This window comes from Vulpes vulpes, chromosome 5 (assembly GCF_048418805.1).
Source record: "Vulpes vulpes isolate BD-2025 chromosome 5, VulVul3, whole genome shotgun sequence".
Taxonomy (NCBI): Eukaryota; Metazoa; Chordata; class Mammalia; order Carnivora; family Canidae; genus Vulpes; species Vulpes vulpes.
This window is the reverse complement of record NC_132784.1, coordinates 80,653,884-80,666,406: the sequence shown is the minus strand read 5'-3', so window position 1 is coordinate 80,666,406 and position 12,523 is coordinate 80,653,884. Positions and strand designations below refer to the sequence as shown.

Genomic DNA, 12,523 nt, shown 5'->3' with positions numbered 1-12,523 from the left:
TCAGAACAGCAAATGACAAAATGTACTTCTCCGACAAGAAGTCCCCGTGAGAAGCTTTCGTTTAATTTTAATTAGTGGTTCTGGAAAGTCTTGGGGCGCGCGTCTCCATCAGTAGCGTGAGTGACAAGTGTTACTCTGACAACCTTGTTCACACATTTAATTGTCATTTGCTGTTAAGACAGCTGCAAATAACAGGAAATACTTTAGGTCTCTTTCCTCCCCACCGCCCCCCTAAAAAAAAAAAACAAAAAAAACCTGGCATTGGATGTGTACGTACTTTATCTTCCCAGCGTTTTGTGAAGTCTGAATTAAGAGTTTTTTGTTTTTGCTTTTAAGAATAGGGAGGAATTTTATGCGTGGAAAAAAACGTGTTATGCTGTGTCTTTGGATTTAAAAGTTTCCGCAAAAGTGAGCCCGGGTGGCTCTGGTTTAGCGCCTGCCTTCGGCCCAGGGCGTGATCCTGGAGACCTGGGATCGAGTCCCATGTCGGGCTCCCTGCATGGAGCCTGCTTCTCCCTCTGCCTGTGTCTCTGCCTCTCTCTTTGTGTCTCTCATGAATAGATAAATAAAATCTTAAAAAATAAAATAAAATAAAATGAGCTGGTTGGAGGAGTGATTTTTTTTTTTTTTAAAGGTCTTCATGATTGACAAATGTCTGAACTTAAAAAGACTCCCAAAGCGTGCCTGCACTACTAAATTACTGGTTTTGGCAGGGACCTTATGATATTCCAACTATACCTATCCACAACCTCACTGACGTTCTTGCCGGTGATTTGTTTTAGATCTCAGTGACTTGTTAAGACTTCTTGGCTGACTCTGTGTGATAAAGCGCAATTTGTCTTGTGAGAGAGTGGCTGGTGGGTTTTGTTTTTAAAGCAAAATGTTAAGAAAATAAAACGAACGGCTTTACTATTTAACTGTATATCAACTGGGAAGCTTGGCCAAAGTTTAGATGCTTTCGTTTAGAATATTTCCTCAGTATAGATTTGTAATATAAATTATTCAGTAAAGAGCTGTTGGGTGCTTACTGTCTGCTTAGACCTAATGTGTCATTTTAGGCCGGTAGAAATAAAACTTCTCATTTAGGGGGAGAAAGATTAACACATAAAAAACAGCTTAGCGCTTTAAGTGAACACATTGTAAGGCATGTGCTAGTTTTTTCCTGTAGTAAATAAGTGCTAAAAAGGTCAAAACAAAAAGGGACAAAGCAGTCTAATTTCAAATGGAAACTTCTTGGATATTTTTGCTGCTCTGAAAAATTTGAAATGCTACTAATATTGAATTTTTATAAGCTGCTTTACTACATCTTCTGTTGTTTCCTCTCCATTTACTTCATCCTTTAATTTCTAAAAGTGATGGTATGATGGTTTGTTCACGTTATTACTAGAACTGAAGAATTTTTTTCAATTTTATAATTCAGAAAGCATGCCTTATATGCACACTAAGGCATTCTTGAAATGAGGATATGTTTTTCATGTAACATTATATAGAATAAATTAATTTATCTTAATTTTTTTTACAAAGACAAAACTTTTACTGTCAAAGCAAATAATGCCAAATACTTGAATTTACCAGTATGTTGAGTTGAATATAAAACATTGGAATAAATGAGGTATTTGTGGAAGGAAAGAATTAAAAGGGTATGTTTAGATGTGATGTTAATAATTTAATATGTAACAACTATTTTATTGAGCACATACTAAATCCCAGTGAGTATGCTAAGCATTCAGGTTATAGGAGAAAGAATACTTGGTCTCTTTTCTTCTTGAGTTCATAGTTGGGGGAGGTGGGTGGGTAAATAGGATAATAATATGTAAGTAGTATGGAGGAAAAACGCAGGATACCTAAGTTGGACTGAGAGAGAGGAGAGGAGCCGGGAAAGTTTCTCTTGAGGGGAAGTTTAACCTGCGTGATGAAGGAAGTGTAAAAGATAAGGGCATTCTAGACGATGAAAGCCACTACAGAGAATGGGGAGACTGTTCTTCAATAAATCTGCTCTCACTGCTTCTGTGCAAGTAGTTCTTGTGATTTATACAGAGTACTAAGAAGAGACTGGAGAAATTAGACAAAGATCTAATTGATTTTTTAAAAAGCTGTGGCTCTTGTTTTTTGTAAAAATAATGGGAAATGGGAAATCATTGAAAAATTTTAAGTAAAGCAATAACATAACAATCATATTTGATATATTTTGGGCTAAGAGTACACTAGAAAAGAATGGATTGGCTAAGTGTGTGATTGGGATAAGCCTGAGATGGAATTAAGAGATTACTATGAGGAGTAGAATTGATGTGACCAAGGAAAGTTAACAGGAGGAATCAAAGATGACTTAACAGATCTCTAAGCAGGTTTGTGGATAACAGAGAATAAAGAATAAAGGAAAATGGCAGATTTTTGTAGATCTGGTGTTGGTTGTTTTAGAGAATGGGAGATCATAAAAAATGAGGTTTTAAAATCTTTTTTGAATATGTTTAATTGGAGGTACCCTAGGAGTATCCAAGTAGAAATGTCCAATACACACTGGGCTATGTGAGAGGGGTCTCCAGATGAAACATATATATTTGAAGTTAATTAGCACATGGTGGGAGTTTACTAAATTCGCCGAGGAAATAGGTACTTTGAGGAAAAAATAGAACTAAGAATAAACTTTAGGGAAGATGAGATTTAAAACTTGGACAGAGGGATGCCTGGGTGGCTCAGTGGTTGAGCGTCTGCCTTCGGCTCCGGGCGTGATCCTGGAGTCCTGGGATCGAGATCCGCATCAGGTTCCCCATGAGGAGCCTACTTCTTCTTATGCCTGTGTCTCTGCCTCTCTCTCTGTGTCTTTCATAAATGAATAAATAAAATCTTTAAAAAAAAATAAAACTTGGGCAGAGAAACAGAAAATAAAATAAGAATTTGAAAATGTTTGATTTAGTAATTATGTTTTTCAGGCTTTGTTAAAGGAAGATTTGAGGGAGTAGTAAACTGAAAAGTCAAATAATTGTATTTAGAATTGAGTGGCAAATGGAGTTGAATATTCCATAAAAGCAGACCATTTTACATTTTAGAAAGCTTTTCTGTGAAGGAGGATAGAGGGAGATGACAAAAGTTTAAGGGAGGAATTTTGTTGTTAGAGGTAATAAGGCACTGGAATATAATTCTGGACACTGATAAAAGGACCTGAGTGACATAGAAGGAATGGAAATCATAACACACGAGAAGGATCAGCATTTGAAAGGTGGGGGGACAATTCAATTGTTAATGGGTGTAAATGAAATAAGCTCTTTTCCCTTCTTTCTGCCATTAAATCTTAGAGACCTAAAGACTATTTTCTCTTTTTTATCCATATTCTTGCTTTTATCTAGTCTCAGGACCTCAGTTAACATTTATATATCAATGACTGACATCTATAGTGCAGGTCACTTCTCTGACCTTCAGAATTATAAATTCAAATACTTACTTTACCAGTTGCTTGAAATTCTTTGTGGGGCCTCAAAATCTTGGTGTCCCAGGCTGAAATTCTCTTGTGTTTTGTATCTTAGTAAATGATAAGACCATTTGCAGAATTAGTTGCCTAAGACAAGGAACCTCACTACACTCAGGTCCTCTCTTGAGCATCATTCTATGTCCATTACATTACCAAGACCTATGGAGTTTACTTCTTAATAGCTTTCTAATGGCCTGGGGTATACAGCCCTCATCTTAACTCATTTGTAGTATATTCTTCATTCAAGAGCCATCCTAATCCTTTCAAAATAGAAGTCTGATAATATAAAAACAATACTTATTAAGCACCTGCATATGGTTCCCTCCCTTGCCTCTGTGGGCACATCACTCTAAATTTCCTTACTCCCTGCACTCTAGCATTTATTTATTCTCCTGTGTTCTTTTCCTCTAAAAGTCCACTGGTTAACTTCTACTTATCCTTCAAATCTCACTTCAACCTACATATTCTCAGTAAAGCCATCTCTCCTTGCTATCAAACTGAAATCAGCTCCAGGGCACCTAGTTGGCTCAGCTGGTTAGCTGTCCAACTCTTAATTTCAGCTCAGGTCATGATCTCATTATTGTGAGTTGAGCCCTGCATCAGGCTCCACACTAGGCTTGGAGCCTACTTAAGATTCTCTCTCTTCCTCTCCCTTTGCCCCTTCTGCCCCACAACATGCACACATGCTCCCTCTCTCTCTCTCTCTCTCAAAATAAATAAATAAATAAATAAAATAAAATAAAATAAAAAGAAGAAAGAAAGAAAGAAAGAAGAAACCAATTCCTATATACCAACAGTGAATGAGTGGAATTGGAAATTAAAAACAATGTAATTTACATTAGTATCCAAAAAATTAAGGCATAAATCTAAAAAAGATATGTACAGGATCTTTATGAGGAAAACCACAATATTCTGATGAACAAAATCAAAGAAAAAATTAATGGAAAGATAATCCGTAATTATGGATAGGAGACTCAGTGTCAAGATGTCAGTTCTTCCCAAATTGATCTATAGATTCAAATGCCATCCCAATCAAAATCCCAGGAAGTTATTTTATGAATATGACAAGCTGATTTTAAAGTTTATATGGAAAAAAAAAAGGAAAAAAAAAAGTTTATATGGAGAAGCAAAAGACACAAAATAGCAAACACAATATTGAAGGAGAAAAACAAAATTGGGAGGACTGAAACTACCTGACTTCAAGAATTACTATAAAGCCACAGTAATTATGACCATGTGGTATTGGCAAAAGAATAGACAAATAGATCAGGGGAACAGAATAGAGTACCTAGAAGTAGACTCACAAATCTACTGATCTTTGACAAATGAGTGAAGGCAACACAATGAAGCAAAGATGGTCTTTTCAACAAATGGTGCTGGAACAGCATTGGCAAAGAAAACAAACGAGAATCTAGGCACAGACCTAACATCCTTCACAGAAATCAACTCTAGTGGATCATGTATCTAAACATAAGATGCGAAACTATAAACCTCCTAGAATATAACATAGGAGAAAACCTAGAGAATCTTGGGTTTCTGATGCTTTTTTAGGTATTATGCCAAAAACATGATCCATGAAAGGTAACTAATTAGCTTGACTTCATTAAAATTAAAAGCTCTTGCTCTGTGAGAGACAATGTCAAGAGATTGAGAAGAAAAGTCATATACTGGGAGAATATATTTGCAAATCTGATAAAATATTGTTATCCAGAATATACAAAGAACTCTTTAAAACTCAACAGTAAGCAACCTGAATTAAAAATAAGTCAGAGACCTTAACAGACACTTGACCAAAGAAGACCTACAGATGGCAAAAAGTAAATGAAAGGATGCTTCACATCATATGTCATCAAAGGAATGCAAATTTAAACAACATTGAGATACTGCTACACAACTACTAGTATGGCCGAAACCTGAAACACTGACAACACCAATTACTGATGAGAATGTGGAGCAACAGGAAGTGTCATACATTGCTGATGAAAATGCAAAATGGTACAGCCACTTGAGAAGACAGTTTGGAGATTTCTTACAAAACTAAACACGCTCTTAACATATGTTCCAGCAGTCATGATCTTATACATTTACCCAAAGGAGTTGAAAACATCGACATAAAGACTTGCACATGTATGTGTATAGCAGCTTTATTTATAATTCTAAAACTTGGAAGTAACCAAGATGTCCTTCAGTAAGGAATGAATAAATAATGTGTGGTATATCCAGACAATGGAATATTGTTTAGTGCTAAAAACAAATGATGTATCAAGCTATGAAAAGATATGGAGGAACTTTAAATACAAATTACTAAGTGAAAGAAATCAATTCAAAAAAACTATATACTGATTCCAACTGTGGAATTCTAGAAAAGTCAAAACTGTGGAGACAATAAAAAGATCAGTGGCTGCTAGTGATGGTTGAGAGGAGAGATGAATCAACAGAGCACAGAGGATTTTTAGGACAGTGAAAATGTTCTGTATGATGGATATGTCATTATACTTTTGTCCAAACCAATAGAATATATAGCACAAAAAGTGAATCCGAATGTCAACTGTGGACTTTGGGTGATTGTAATGTGTCAATGTAGGTAGGTAGGTTCATCCTTGGTAAAAAATGTGCTGTTCTGGTAAGTGACATTGATAATAGTGGAGGCTGTACATATATGGGGTCAGGAGTATATGGGAAATTTCTGTACCTGTCTCTCAATTCTATTGTAACTTTTAAACTTCTTTATTATGAAATTTGCTGTATAAAATTTCAGTCTGAGGGTTCCATAAGCAACATGTATATGACCCCTATTGCCGCATAGTGGGAGCATTTTCATAAGCGTTCCAACAAGTTAGTATTCTTGGAAGTCTTCAAATACAATAGAAAGACTGCAGCAGCCTATGTAAGGTATACCAAAAAACATGTTGATCATACTAAACAACTAGCCTCTCCTGAATGAAATGAGTACCTCTCCAATTGTCTTTCAATGGCTTTCTGAGACCTAGGGTCTGTATTACCATTGTGACTAAGCAGGTAAACCAAACCATATTAACAGAGACATTGTGAAGGCTTACTGTAGGGTCTGACGGTGTTATGGCAGCATAATTGAATGAATAAATGTCAAGGTCATGCCTGTACAGAGGGAGTTGTTGTATCCTATGTAATCTCATTTTTCTTCCTTTTGGTACACTCATAAAGAGAAACCAAAGTCCTGATTTGCTTTACCTATTTTTATACTTCATGTACATGAAGCCATATACGGTTTACTCTTGTGTTTGGTTTCTTTTGCTCATTATGTTTGTGAAATGATTGCTATTAATGTATACAGATGTGAATTATTTATTGCTTTATAGTATTGTGAATATATCACAATTCATTATCCATTCTGCTGTTGAAAAAGGATTTGGCTAGTTTACTAATTGTGTCCAAATGTCTTTCTAACGTGATTGTGCCAATTTATACTCTTACCAGGAATATTTGAGAATTTCAGTTGCCTGTCCTTACCAACACTTAATATTTTCTTTTTGCTTTAGCCTTTCTGAAAGGGTTGTGGCATGACATTGTTATTTGGATTTGGACTGATGAAGTTGAGTATCTGTTCATATGTTCGTTGGCCATTTAGATAAACCTCTTATATGAAGAGTCAATTAGTGTCTTTACTAATTTTTGTAGAAGTGGGAATGTTGGATTTTCTAGATTTTTAGGAGTTCTTTTTATATTTTGGATAAAGGTCCAGTTTAGAATAAATATGTTACAAATATCTTCTCTTAGTCTGTGACTAGCCTTTTCATATTCTTTTTATTTTTTTTATTTTTTGAGGTAATTTCTACATCCATCACAAGGCTCAAACTTACAACCTTGAGATCCAGAGTCAGGTACTCCACCGATTGAGCTTTATAGCTGAGTTTGCATACTCCAACATTCCAAAGATATCATTGTTTTTCAAAAGCCCTGATGTTTACTTTTAAATATTTGAATCTGCATTCTGCTGGAATTGATTTTGTTTTTCCTTTGGTGTGAGGCAGGGATAAAGATTTTTTTTTTATCCTATTAGATAGCCTATTGACTTACCACTATTTATTGAAAAGACTGTTTTTTCCTTGCTATATGGAGTTATCACTTTTTCAAAAAGTAAAGTCCCACTGATTAGATAGATTATTTTCTAGGTTCTCCATTCCTTTGGTTAGTTTGTGATTCTTCAGGTTCTTCAGAAGGATGACTTTGTTTCTTTGTTTTAACTACCTGTACTGTTCTGTGCTCAAGCTAAATCAGTAAAAATAAGAAACCCTTTGGCCATCTTTTTTTTTTTACAACTTTGACTCCTCAGCAAAATCTCTTTGCTTCTGTTCAATCTGTAGAGACTTCACATAATTGTGTTTTGTATTTTGTCTTGAGTTTATGATTGTTACCTATGGGAGAGTTTGTCTGTTATGAGCTTACTTCACCATACTTTACTACCTTTTAAATGACTGTAGTTGCTGATATTATTTGTGTTTTTCTTTTTTTTTTTTCATTGTTAGATTTGCTAGGGATTTTTCATTTTTATTCTTTTTGTAAAAATCCAAATTCTGGCTTTAAAGTTGTTTCTGTTTTATGTTTACTTTTTGTTTTGTCAATTACTGATCTTTATTTTTTTTCCCTTTGCATTCAGTTGTTTTGACTGGCTGAGATTTTGGGTTTTCTCCTTTCTGATAAAAGCTTAATTCATTAATTTTCTTCCTTTTCTAATATACTGTTTTATAATCCAGAGTGTAATTTCTCTAAATACTGCTTTACCTGTGCCCTACAACTTTTAATATTTTATGTTTTCATCAACATTTATTTCAAAATATTTTCTATTTTTGGTCTTGATTTCCTCACTGACCCGTGAATCTTTTTTAGGACATTTTAAGAATGCCGCAATAATGAATTATTTTGGATGCCGTGAAGCAGGTATAATCTGGGATTGTCTGGGGCACATGAGTACTTATGGTCATCCTAATTTTAGTGGATGTTTAAATAAAAACAGAAAATTGGGGAGTTTAAAATAAAAATTTGAGAATCTATTGTATACTAATGTCTTGGAGTATTCAGTATAATCTGGGAAATGTGTCGAGAGGTAAACATGTTTTGGTTCAAGGAGATTGTTAAGTAAATATCTGTAAGGGTAATTAAACAAGACATTTTTAGTGGTAAACAGTAGAACACTAAAAATTTTTAGTGATGAAAGAAAAATGCCAGAACCAGAATGGCCCAGTATTGGTATATCTCCTAAACTGGGACTGTTCTTTATTTTTGTGTGTAGCCCAAGGAAGGAATTGAACAACTACTGACTGGTGCCAGGTGCTCCTTTCGTGTGTCAACTTGAGGACTCTCATAAGCATAAATATGTGGTGCTAGTCTAAGCCTGTGTATTGTGCTAATTGTCCTGGACAGTTCCGTTGAGATTGATCAATTCATCTTCAGTATGAATAATTATGGAAATCAAGGGAAAGGCCAAATACTTAAAACCATTACATTTGAATCTTCTTACATCAGATTTTGCATGGAGCATCATGCAGACTAGTGAGCTCCCCTGTAAAGAAATCTATAATTCTTGGTACAATGAATAGTGTTAAGAGAGGGAAATATATCACTTTGGACTGCTGTTTTCTAGCTTAAGAGTCTGGATATGAAGTATGTTTATGCTTTATATACTGGATGTGAAGTTTCTTGCAGTATAAGATGAAAATAAAAGTCGTAGCGAATATTTTAATTCAGAACTAAATTGGAGCCATCTATTACACAACTTCTTAAAACTTTTCTTCATGACTTTTGTTCCATATAATTATTCTACCTTTCTTTCTTTAAATTATATTTTCTTAGGAAACACTTTTTTATTTTCAAATTTGATAGCATTAATTAATTGCATTCTCTACATTGAATTCTTGTGTAATCTATTCCATATCTATAATATTTACTCATTTGTAATGCTATATCTTTTGATTTTTTCTCAATTCTTTTCTCTGAATAACTTTGTAGCATTTTTTTAAAAACCTTTTTAATCCCAACAACAACAAAAAACCTATTTTAAAGCTATTTTCATGGAATGACATATTAGGTGTATGCATTATTTCCATTTCCAACATTACTGATTTCTGTTTTTTTCTGAATGTAATCTTTCTTCCTACTTCTTTTACCTATTTTTTGTTTTTCACTAGAGTACTTTTGAAAGAAATAATTAAAATATAAATCTGGTAATCTGTTAATGGTAATTTCCAAATAAGGCCTGTCCAGTAGAATTTCCTGTGTTGATGGAAGTGTTTTATATGTACATCGTCCAGTGTGATAACCATTCTACCCATATGGCTGTTGGACACTTGAAATACAGCTGACACGATTGAGGGACATAATTTTTAATTTTATTATTTAAATTTAAACACTGCATTTGGCTTCCTGTGACTCTATGGAAAACATAGCTCTAGATCTAGATATGACAATTTTTTTTCTGTAAAAGGACAAATGGTAAAATATTTTAGACTTTACAGACCATATGGTCCCTGTTGCAAGTATTTAATTCTGCTGTTGTAGTTAGTACAAAAGCAGTCTCAGAGAACCTGTAAACAAATAAGCATTCTGTGTTAGAGTAAAAACTTATTTGCTAAAATGGTGCTGGCAGTATTTGGCTCATGGGCCCTAGTTTGACAGCCTCTACTCTAGGTCAGAGATGTGTCTAGGAGTATATATATTTTTCTTTTCCTACTCTGTATTGTCTGGGTCCTTTCTGTTGCTTTTCCATGCGTGTGTGTGTGTATGTGTAGAGAGTCTCCTTTCCTGCACTATTTTAGAGAGAGTATTACCTACACTGGGTTATTCTGTATTTCTTCAACCTTTCTTCCAACTCTTCAAGTTATTTTTTTATATGTGGGGAGAGGCAGTGGTAGACAGGCCTTTTATTTTAAATTTCTTTAAACTCTACTCTTTGTCCTTTTAATCCTACTTTTTCACAGCCTTCTTGTTTTATAGGTGCAATATCTTACACAGTTTCTCCAAAGATCTTAAATAGAATTCTTTTTCTTTTTTCTTCCCTCCTCAGATTACCTATGTTTGCTTTAGAGTTGCTTATTCTCTTTTTCATGCCTGTGGTTTCCTTAAATTTTGGTCATCCTTGGTTGTCCGTTCATATTGATATATGGCCAGTTAAATAATATGGATTACTGGAGTAGCTTTTCTCTTCCTTTGTTTCTCTAGCAAATCTTTACCCTATATGGAAAGAATACTGATGGATTTTTTTTTTTTTTTAATATGTGGGCAGGACTTACTTATTGGTGTGTTTTGCTCAGAGTGGATAAGCAGATAGCCCAGGCCCTTCTCTAATAGCCAGATACGGAGGATCCTACCCTAGGTTCCAGCCACCATATTTGGATCCCAAGTTCCTCTCAGGTACTTTTTACCTTTTTTTTTTTAATTCATGAGAGACACACAGAGAGAGGTAGAGACATAGGCAGAGGAAGAAGCAGGCTCCCTTCAGGGAGCCCGGTGTGGGACTCAATCCCAGGACCTGAGCCAAAGGCAGACACTCAACCACTGAGCCATCGGGGTGCCCCCTGTTTTGGTTTGGTTTGGTTTGGGTTTTTTTTTTTTTTTTTTTTTTTGGTGCCCCCTGTTTTTACCTTTGTTTAGTAGGTTATCCTCCATAGCTGTTGATTCAGCCTGCAACCCCTTTGGAGTCACATGAAAAAAATTCCTCTATCTTCCCTGAAACATACTCCTGTGTGTGCTTAGCCAGGGGTTGGCATACTTTTTCAGAGGCCAGATAGTAAATATTTTACATTTTGCAGGCCTTACCACCTCTTTCACAGCTACTCAACAATAACATTTCCACCCTAACCTACCTATCATTATGATTTCATATATTATCTTACAGAAATTCTTCAAAATGTCTAGCTAGTATGTTGATGGTTTTCACTCTCTTGTATTGGTCTGAGGATCAGCCTTTTATTCTATTCAGGCCTTCAATGAATTGAATAATTCATACTCACATTAGGGAGGGTGATCTCCTCTACTCAGTCTGAAGATACAAATGTTAATCTACTCCAGAAACACCCTCACAGGAACACCTGGAATAATGTTTTGCCAAATTTCTTAGTATCCCCTGGCCCAGTTAAGTTGGCATATAAAATTAGTCATCGTAGTCACATAACTATTAAGTGATAGAACTAGGATTCACAATGAGTTAAACTGTCTGATGACAAAAATCTGTGCTCTTATTTACTGGTTGCACCTGGACCCAAACTCAATATCTCCTAAAGATAGCCCATTTAGCCAATTTATGGATATTAGTAAAAAAAAAAAAAAATGAAGCCTGTTTCCATTGCTAGAAAAGGGTATATAGGGGATCCCTGGGTGGCGCAGCGGTTTAGGACCTGCCTTTGGCCCAGGGCGTGATCCTGGAGACCTGGGATTGAATCCCACGTCGGGCTCCTGGGTGCATGGAGCCTGCTTCTCCCTCTGCCTGTGTCTCTGCCTCTCTCTCTCTCTCTCTGTGTGACTATCATAAATAAATTTAAAAAAAAAATTTTAAAAAAAAAGGATATATATTCAGTGCCCAGGATAGTGAGAAAATGTGGTATGAAACAACTGGGATAGTAAGTGCAACATATTCAACCCCTAGATGAATGATTCTGAGTTTCCTAAAACCTATGTTAATCTGTGAAAGGGAAATTAGACTCTTTGTTTCTCGGGAGCATGGAAATTTTAATTTAAATTGAGGTTAAAGAACTTTTTCATCAGGATTGTCCAGCACTGAAACAATATCTTTAATAAAACTATTTGCTTTTAAAAATCTTTAGAATTTTATTGAAGATGGCCTCCTAACAGTGGACTACCCTAAGCCCTGGAACATGTGGACATCATTAGATATCACTTCCCCAATTATGTTGTTATGGGCACAGTTGACCTAAAGATAGGGAGACTAAAAAAATCGATAAAGATAGGGAGACTGACCATGTGAGCCTGAGCTAATCATGAGACCTTTCAAAAAAAAAAGAGAGAGAGTGTTCTCTAGCTAACAAGAAGAAGTTAAAATCAGAATTTAAACGATGTGACATGCTG

The 12,523-nt window shown here is 35.2% G+C and overlaps 1 protein-coding gene across 13 annotated transcripts in view; it reads left to right on the top strand.

Moving 5' to 3' along the window:
• The window catches only part of IMMP1L (inner mitochondrial membrane peptidase subunit 1), a 128,238-nt gene that overhangs the window by 532 nt on the left and 115,183 nt on the right, over positions 1–12,523 (top strand). The gene's annotated exons all lie outside the window — the stretch shown is intronic.